This window comes from Episyrphus balteatus, chromosome 1 (genome assembly GCF_945859705.1).
Source record: "Episyrphus balteatus chromosome 1, idEpiBalt1.1, whole genome shotgun sequence".
NCBI lineage: Eukaryota > Metazoa > Arthropoda > Insecta > Diptera > Syrphidae > Episyrphus > Episyrphus balteatus.
The window spans coordinates 45,034,566-45,043,165 of NC_079134.1; positions in this window are offsets into that span (position 1 = coordinate 45,034,566).

Sequence of the window (8,600 nt, forward strand, 5' to 3'; positions counted from 1 at the left end):
AGCAACAAAACTTGCTTTACGAAGAAAATTCATGACTGACAATTTATTTGAATCACTAAAATGATTGTAGGAAATTTTTCGATTGAAATGGGGGTTAACCCTATGCTTTTTTAAAACTTTAGGTTTTGTCCTACAGGTTTGAATTATAGTTTTTTATCGCTGACTATTAATTTTAAACTTTTTCAGTGCACTGTAATTATTTTATTAGAATGCTTAATTGAGTTTCAATTAAAATTAATTATTTGCTATTTAAATTTCTAATGTAACACAAACGCTAAGCAACACAGTTGTCGAAAATGACTTTTCTCGTTGCAAAAATCATAACTTTTGAACGCTTTAAGAAAACATACAATTTTTGTATTAAAACAATCGGGTTTTCCCTATTGTTTCAAAATCTTCACTTGTAGGGTTTTGCCACAAAAATAGAAAAAAACGATCATGCAGGGGATCGAACTGTAGACTATTGAAATATTGGTCACAAATTTGGTTCTACTGCCATGCTGAAAAAAATATGAAATTTTTACTTAAATTTTAAGAAGATTTTCTCCATGAAAATTATATCTAAGAAGTAAGAAATTTCAAGGGAAAAACCTTATTAAATTGATCGTTCATTTTAGATTCAATAAGGCAATATTATTATTGTTGCCACGAATTTTCCGGTTTTGGACTACCGTGCGCGGATGATTTACTAAAAGAAATACTAAACATTGGTCCTGGTCAGAGGCTCAGAGGTCCTTAAATCATTTCTCCATTACACCTTCGATCAACTTTATTTAAACGTAGAATTCTTTGAAAACTACGTAAGTTGTTTTTCTTTTTTGTGTCTTTTTCATGTCAAAGTGTTGTTTCGTAAGTTTCCCATTGGCAGTTGATGTATTTTCAAAATGTTCAATTTATTATTCACCTGTGCTTAGCAATTAAAAGTTTAACAAAAATCTAGATTCAACAACGAAAAAATTGAAGGTGAATAGGCAAAAAAAAACACCTTTTATAGTTGTATATTTTCCACGTGCCACATATACATTAGGGTGGGTCAAAAAAATGGAAATTCGTTTTTTTAATTTGGTACTTCGAAAACTCGATTGCTAGACACCTCTAGAATGTACTCACCAAATATGAGCTCTTTACAGGCATGGAAAAGTCGATACAATTGTATCGAATTCGATACAAATGAGTTTGCTCTTGTACTCGAGCAATTCGTTTAAATTCGATACAATTATTTTGCATCAATTTAAGATTTAAAAAAAGAGGAAACCGAAAGTTAAAAAAAAAACGAGAGATCTATTTGTTTAAGTTTAAATTGAATTCCAGATTTTTTGAATTAAAATAAATGTTGCAATTTGAGTGTAGTGACTTGTTTTTTTGAAAATATTTATAAAACTGATCAAGTTGTTCTATTTTTTCGACATTCATCAGCAAATATTGAAAATGTTGTTGGAATCTGAGACTTATCAAGTCGAAATGCAAAAACTGAATTCACTATCTTATAAATTAAGGAAAAAAAATGAAAACAATTTTCAAAGTATGTAAAGCATTAAGCCCGGATTCCTGCAGACTTTTAAATGGAATAGTCATGTAAGTGTAGATTAAAGTTCGTGAACTTCAAAGAAAACACGTTTGTCTGTCTTTATGCTGGAAATGTGTTCACATTATATCTTTTTAAAAAGTTGTGGTAATTACCGAGTATTTCAAGTCTGTAAAACTAATTTTAAGTTCAAAAGTGAGTCATTACCTAAAAACAACAATTATCGCACTTTTAATTTAGGTCTCCACGATTTTTGCATTTTTTTTTTCAATTTTTTTAATACATAGTGTTTTGTGAATAAGTACTTTTCCCCATATTTATCTTTACCGCAATTAAATAAAAATTTCAATTTTACGCAGAAAATAATGAAATGTATCTTAATGGAAAATTTAAGAATTTTTGCAAATGAAACATTTTGATTAAATTTTATTTTATTAATTACTCGCGTGAAAAATATATTTCAATACAATTATACCCATTTTAGTACAATACAAATGAAATTTTCGGTACAATTGAAAAATCTCATTTTCCATCCCTGGCTCTTTATCTTAATGGGAAGGTCCTCCGCTTTTCAATTTTCCATTTTTACATCAAGCTTCTACCAAAAAAAAAATAGTTTTTTTATTAATTGACTTTTTAGCCAATTTTTTTTACATATTCTTGTAGAAAATTGAACGCTCTACAAAAAAGGTTAAATACCTACACTTTTTTGAATTATCTAACCGTTTATTAGATATTTGAGGTCCAAAAATCGAGAAAATCTTTAAAAATTCGTTTTTTGTTCTTAATTTTGTAACAAATTGAAAAATTATTATAATCAAACGCGCATGACAAATTCTTGTAGGAAACAGATTGCTCCACAAAAAAGGTCAAATTATTTTTTTTTATTAATCTAACCATTTGAAAGATATTCGAGGTCAAAGTTAAACAAAAATATAAAAACTTTTTTTACTTTTCAAAATTTTCTAATTCACTGAGAAGTCATTATTATTAAATTAGTAAGATGGATTATTGTAGGGGCTTAAATGTTCTACAAAAAAATCCTTGGCATCAAATTGGTTGCTTTAACTGTTTAGAAGATATTTTTTGTGAAGCAATCTGTTTCCTACAAGAATATGTCATGCGCGTTTGATTTATTATAATTTTTCAATTTGTTACAAAATTAAGAACAAAAAACGAATTTTTAAAGATTTTCTCGATTTTTGGACTTCAAATATCTACTAAACGGTTAGATAATTCAAAAAAGTGTATTTGACCTTTTTTGTAGAGCGTTCAATTTTCTACAAGAATATGTAAAAAAATTGGCTAAAAATTCAATTAATAAAAAAAAATATTTTTTTTTAGTAGAAGCTTGATGTAAAAATGGAAAATTGAAAAGCGGAGGACCTTCCCATTAAGACAAAGAGCTCATATTTGGTGAGTATATTCTAGAGGTATCTAGCAATCGAGTTTTCGAAGTACCAAATCAAAAAAACGAATTTCCATTTTTTTGACCCACCCTAATATACATACCTAATATGAAACTAGAACAAAAACCTAGCTCCCTATAGGGCTGCCATTTAAAATTTCCTTAATGTGTAGACAAAAAGTTTTAAAAGCTGGAGACTGTAAAAAAAACACAAAGGTACGGTGGAAAATAAATGAAAACAAATAAAAAGTATTACCTACATGGGTTATTAGTACGATTTCTTCCAGTCATGTCATATCTATGGTTAATTTACACGTCTGCATTTAAAAATAATTCCTTTCCTTTCCTGTTGTTAGGAAATTAGATATCCAGAGTAACTCGCAAGGAAACATTTTAGTCTGGCACAGTTCTTGCATGAACCTTGAAGCAAGAAAACCGAGCTCAGAAAAGACACTCCGACCTCAAAACGTGAAAAACGAGGTTGCACTCACACACTTGCAACTTTTTGTGTATGAACAAAGTCGAAGGAGAAATGGTGGTGCAATCGGCTCCGCGGTGATTATAATTTCCATACTAATTTGAGCCGCCGTAGGACCCGTTTCGTAGTAGAGGTCGGACTCACGTCGGAGCCGATTCGGACCGAGGTCGGACTCATTTGCTTGAAGGGGAAATGTCTAATTCTGTCAGAAGAGTTCTGTTCAGTTCAATGTGAACTCATATCTGTCAACCAAAACTTGTTTCGAGAACGTAGTCAAAAGATATCGGCTTCGAAATTTAAGAAAAAGAAGGAAAAAAAAAGTTTGGTTGGAAATGTCTCACCAACCAGACCTCAAGGAAACTTTTGGTTTTCAGTTGTTAATAAAGCTAAAAGAGACCTTTCATTTGATATGTCACTCGATGAATTTGGAAGAAATTTTTTAAAATACATTTTTTTCGGCAAGGCAAAATCTGAAAAAAAAATAAATTTGTAATTTTGTCAGCTGTTCAATGCAAATGCACATCTCTAAATCAAAACTTGTTTCCAGACTTTAGTCAAAAGATATCGGCTTCGGAATGTAAGAAATAAGTGGTATCATTTTTGCAGATAGAGCGTTACTGTAAAACAATTTTTTTCTAAAGATATAACAATTATCACCCCTTTAATGTTCCTTATCTAGATACTTAAGAGACACCTTATTAGAACGGCCCAAATCAGAATATCCTACTAGCCAAGTCGAATTAAACATTTCAAATGGAAAAATTAGATCGTGCAATTTTTTTCATAGGACGTTAGAATTTTTCAATTCAGTTCATTAATGCCTGAGATATGACCAATTGTTTACAACTCACTCTCTCTTTTAAGGAGGAAGCTGAAAACCCTAGCAATCATCGACACCCGAGTTCGTTAATGGAAAGGATATGAAAGCTTAGCAACAACCAATTCAAATCCAGTAAAAAAAATGTTACAATTGTTGCACAAATTATATTTTTCCAAGAATTTTTCACAGATTTTTAGAAGATATTTATTCCAGGAATAAGAAATATTCGTAGTATCTCTTTCCCTATTCCAAATGCATGTTGAAAGGAATCTCTAAATTCCAAGAATTTGAATTGATTTAATTCAAAAGAGATTCTCAATTTCATAGCAAAATCTTAATGAACAGTACTTTTTAAACTTTCGGTTTCAATTACTTATTTCTCCAAAAACAACTCTTACTCCCGATTAACATGAATTTACTTGATTTATTTTCCTTTACGGAAATGCGATTGCGATTTTGTAAAACAAAGTAAAAAATGCTTTCGGAAGAATAAATAAATTAGCAATCTATTTGTGTATGTACTTCACCCCCAACGAACGTTCTAATTAATCGAATATTTTTCAATCATCTCTTGCAATTTGGGTAAAACAAAAGTGCATTCGTATCCGTATCTATCTAAGCTACTTCCCTTGTTGCATAGAATTTGGTGAATAAAATTAAAATCAATGCACAAAATGCTCGCCTGGGGTGTGGAGCGGAGCGGATGTGTCGGATTCGGATACGGATACTGTCTTGCCACACAAACGTAATCCTGCAACTGTTTTTTTTTTCGTTTTTCGTTTTTCATTTTTGTTTTTTTTTTTTTAGAGAAAACAAACAGTTTCAATTTACAGGATAGTGGCAATTGTAGCAATTGCTGTATGATGCATATATGAATGTGTATGTGTTACTCGTATTTAAGTATAGATGGCGCTGTGTAATCGGCTTATCAATAGATATAACGTTGTACACCCCTCGGATCAACATATCCACCCACAAGCAAAGTGGATTTCTGAAATGATTGTTTAATATTTTTGCTTTTAATTTTCAAAGTTTCTCTGCGGCTTAAAAATTATAGTTGGGGGGTTTTGAAGAGTTGTGTAATAGTTGTAGATGGGGGGTGCGGAGTGGTGGCAGATTTATGTTGCCTGTGATAACACGCAGCTAAAACACATTTTGATAAGAATATTACTTTGCTCATTGTTGCGGGTAGTTTTGTGGAATGCAACAGTGCGTGGCATTTGTAATTTGTGAACGAGGAGAAAGCGCTGCTGTTGCTGTGGGTGCAAATATAGGACTTGATATCATCTCTGACAAGGCATATGGGATTATATGAGTGGGAGATATGGGTTATGCAAAGATAAAAGCTTTAACTACTGCTTCTGGCGGAACATTTTACTTATATATTTATGTAAAGTAGTAAAAGGATGCGCTGCAAAAATGCACTGATGGTGATGGTGCTTGGTGGAGCGGAAAGATCCCATTTGAATATTTGGTTTGGTCTCTACTCGGTGATAATATTTGATGTCATTTTAATCAAAAACTGGTTTAAAAATTATGCAACTAGCGAATAACAATAGCGTGTAAATTTTGAAATATATGCGGGAGAAGCACACGTCCTTTTTTTGTTGGATCTCGGTTAATTGGTTCTGGATTTGCATTTCAGATGAATCATTTGCTTATTCAGAATTCGACATTCGAATGTAGTTAGTTTTTTGGTTAAGTGTCAAACTCCAGTTTGTTGACATGGGACAGTAATGATGGCTGGTTTGTGGTTGAAAGAGGCTTTGTTAGCGACTTGATTTGGTTGGAAGCTATGTTTTACTCGAAATTGCTAGTAATCAGCTGTTGGTTATGGTTGGGAATTTGGTGCGTTCGATTGGAATATGGATGATTGGCTGTCATTCACTTCCGGTGAATTCGTGGAATTCTTCAGTGGACTTTTCGTATCGTTTTAGCATCGTTAATTCTGGAAATATCGGTACTAAGAATTTGTTTAATTTTGGGATTAGTTTACTCGTTTGAGGTGTACCTTATTTTGCGGTTGGTTCCTATCCTAATTGGCAGCACTTATTTGCCTGAAAGTTTTGAAAAAAAAAAAAACAGGAAAAGGCTTGAGTGCAGAAATAATCGAACTAACACAATCAGAGAGTTGCACGTCCCAAGGAGAATCCCTCGACTAGAACTTAATATGGCAAAGTATATTTTAAGTTGATTGCTGGTTGAAGTCCGGATAGAGAGAAAAGTCGGTGCCATCTTCCAGAAACTCCTTGTTAAAAATAAAAGTATTTCGTAGGTCTATAAAAAAAAATTCAGGAATACAAATTTCTTAAACGGAAGAACTATCGGGAAGATCAATCTCAGCGTTGCCAGATTGAGGGATTTTTCCCGTTTTTCGGGATTTCTTAACCCTAAAGCGAAAAAGAGAAAACCAACCCAAAAAAACGGGAAAATATACAGCCAGCTTAAAACATTCAAGTTTTAGTACTAAAACCTCTTTTTACAACATTTAAAATTCAAATTCATCATTTAAAATATTTAATAAAAAAGCACTTATTAAACAAAACCCTTAAAAACTATTTCAAATAGAGCTCCACTGAGAAAATTTCGCAAATTATATCATTTCGAATGCCAAATGAAGTGATTTCCTATACGAATAATTTGCGAAATTATCAACTTCCTTCTCTATTTTTTTTTTATAATTTCAATTATTTGTGTTTTAAAAGGGGAACAAATTGTGAGAAACACTAAAATCACACACATTGTACTCCATGAAAATATTTTTTTATTGGTCCGAACTGTTTCCTCTCGAATATTTTTAAACTTCTGTCTCTTTCGTAGTCTTAGTTGAAGTCATTGCGCATTTTCACTAACAAATTTAAAGAAATTTCCACGTCTTCTTCGTCTGCGTTCAAAAATGATATTCCAGCCGCTGCTGGCACTGATTCATTTTTAAAAACTATGATTAATTGGTTCTGAGGTGTGTTTATTGTATATTGATTTTTGAAATAAACAAATCTACTGCTCGAGCCTTATTTGGGAAGTGTTTCCTTACAAACTCGACCTCAAATTGTAAATGCACGAAAATCTGAAATGAAAATTAAACAAAATTATACAAAAAGTCATGAATTGTACTAAAAGTTGTTAAAGATGAGATTTACCTATTGTCTGCCGAATTGCTTAGGAAAGTTGTTAATTCGCCGCTAATACCCGTATGGATGTGTTGTTATTTTAACTTTGAAGGCTCTGCTATCCAATCAATTTTGGAGAGGATGCTGTTGGTATTCATCCTATGTCTTCTTGAAACCGTGTTTATTTCGCTGTGGGAAGGATGATGTTACGCAACCTGTTAAGACGCATTAGGGGTGCATTATATCTCACCGCAGATATAATGCAACCTTTAATCTGACATTTAAATTTAGTTTCAGTTGCTTTTAACCAGGTCTTAATTGCACTTGCATTTTTAATATTTTCTAGTGGGCTGCTGAACTTCTGTGGAAGTTCTCCACAATACCCTAAATTTTTTTTAATACTTCTCAAACCAGTCAATTTAGTGCTTACTATGAGATTATGAGTGTGAGCTACGCAAGGAAAATAATCCCACCCTCTAAAACGCACATCCTTCTTCATGTTCGCTGCGTTATCAGTAACACAACAAAATTTTGGTTCATTAATGTCAAATGAATCTGTTACTCTTTAAATGTTTTAAGATATAATGCGCTTTCACTGCCTGTGGTATAAGGTAGTTGCACGAGGTCTCCTGTGGTCACTTGGCATTTTTTTATAGTTCAAATAGCATTAAGTATGTTACCAAATCCTTAAATCCCAAATCTTCAACTACTTGAAAGAGACTAAAGATCTCTAACAACTATTTTTATATTCGTTGATTTTTTTCTCACGTGCTACCAAAATAAAATAATCTTTTCAACTTACCTATTATTCATCATAACCAGCACACAGCAAATTCAAATCATTCCATAATTTGCAATTATATTTTCCTAAAATAGTAGTTTATCAACACATTTGAGCTACTCTTCAATACTTTACATCTACACTGCAACACTTTCTTAAGAGAATTCATGCGCATTTAAAACCAGTTATCTCTTTGTGGAACTCATTCGAGTGTTTTACTTTATTGTTTATAAAACACAACAATATAGAGATTAGTAGGCCAGTAGAACAGTTCAGGTAAGGAAAACAGCCCATACACAAACAGCAATCTATCTATCTACCTGGTGCTGTTGCCACATCAAACAGTTGGATACTTAACTTGAGTGCTGATGCTAAAGACCTTGACTGTGCAGCAGTCAATACTGAATCCACCTACTTACCTTACGTTACCTACGTCGACTACTGTTTGCAATTCTAATTACGTTAGTCCTATTTAAAA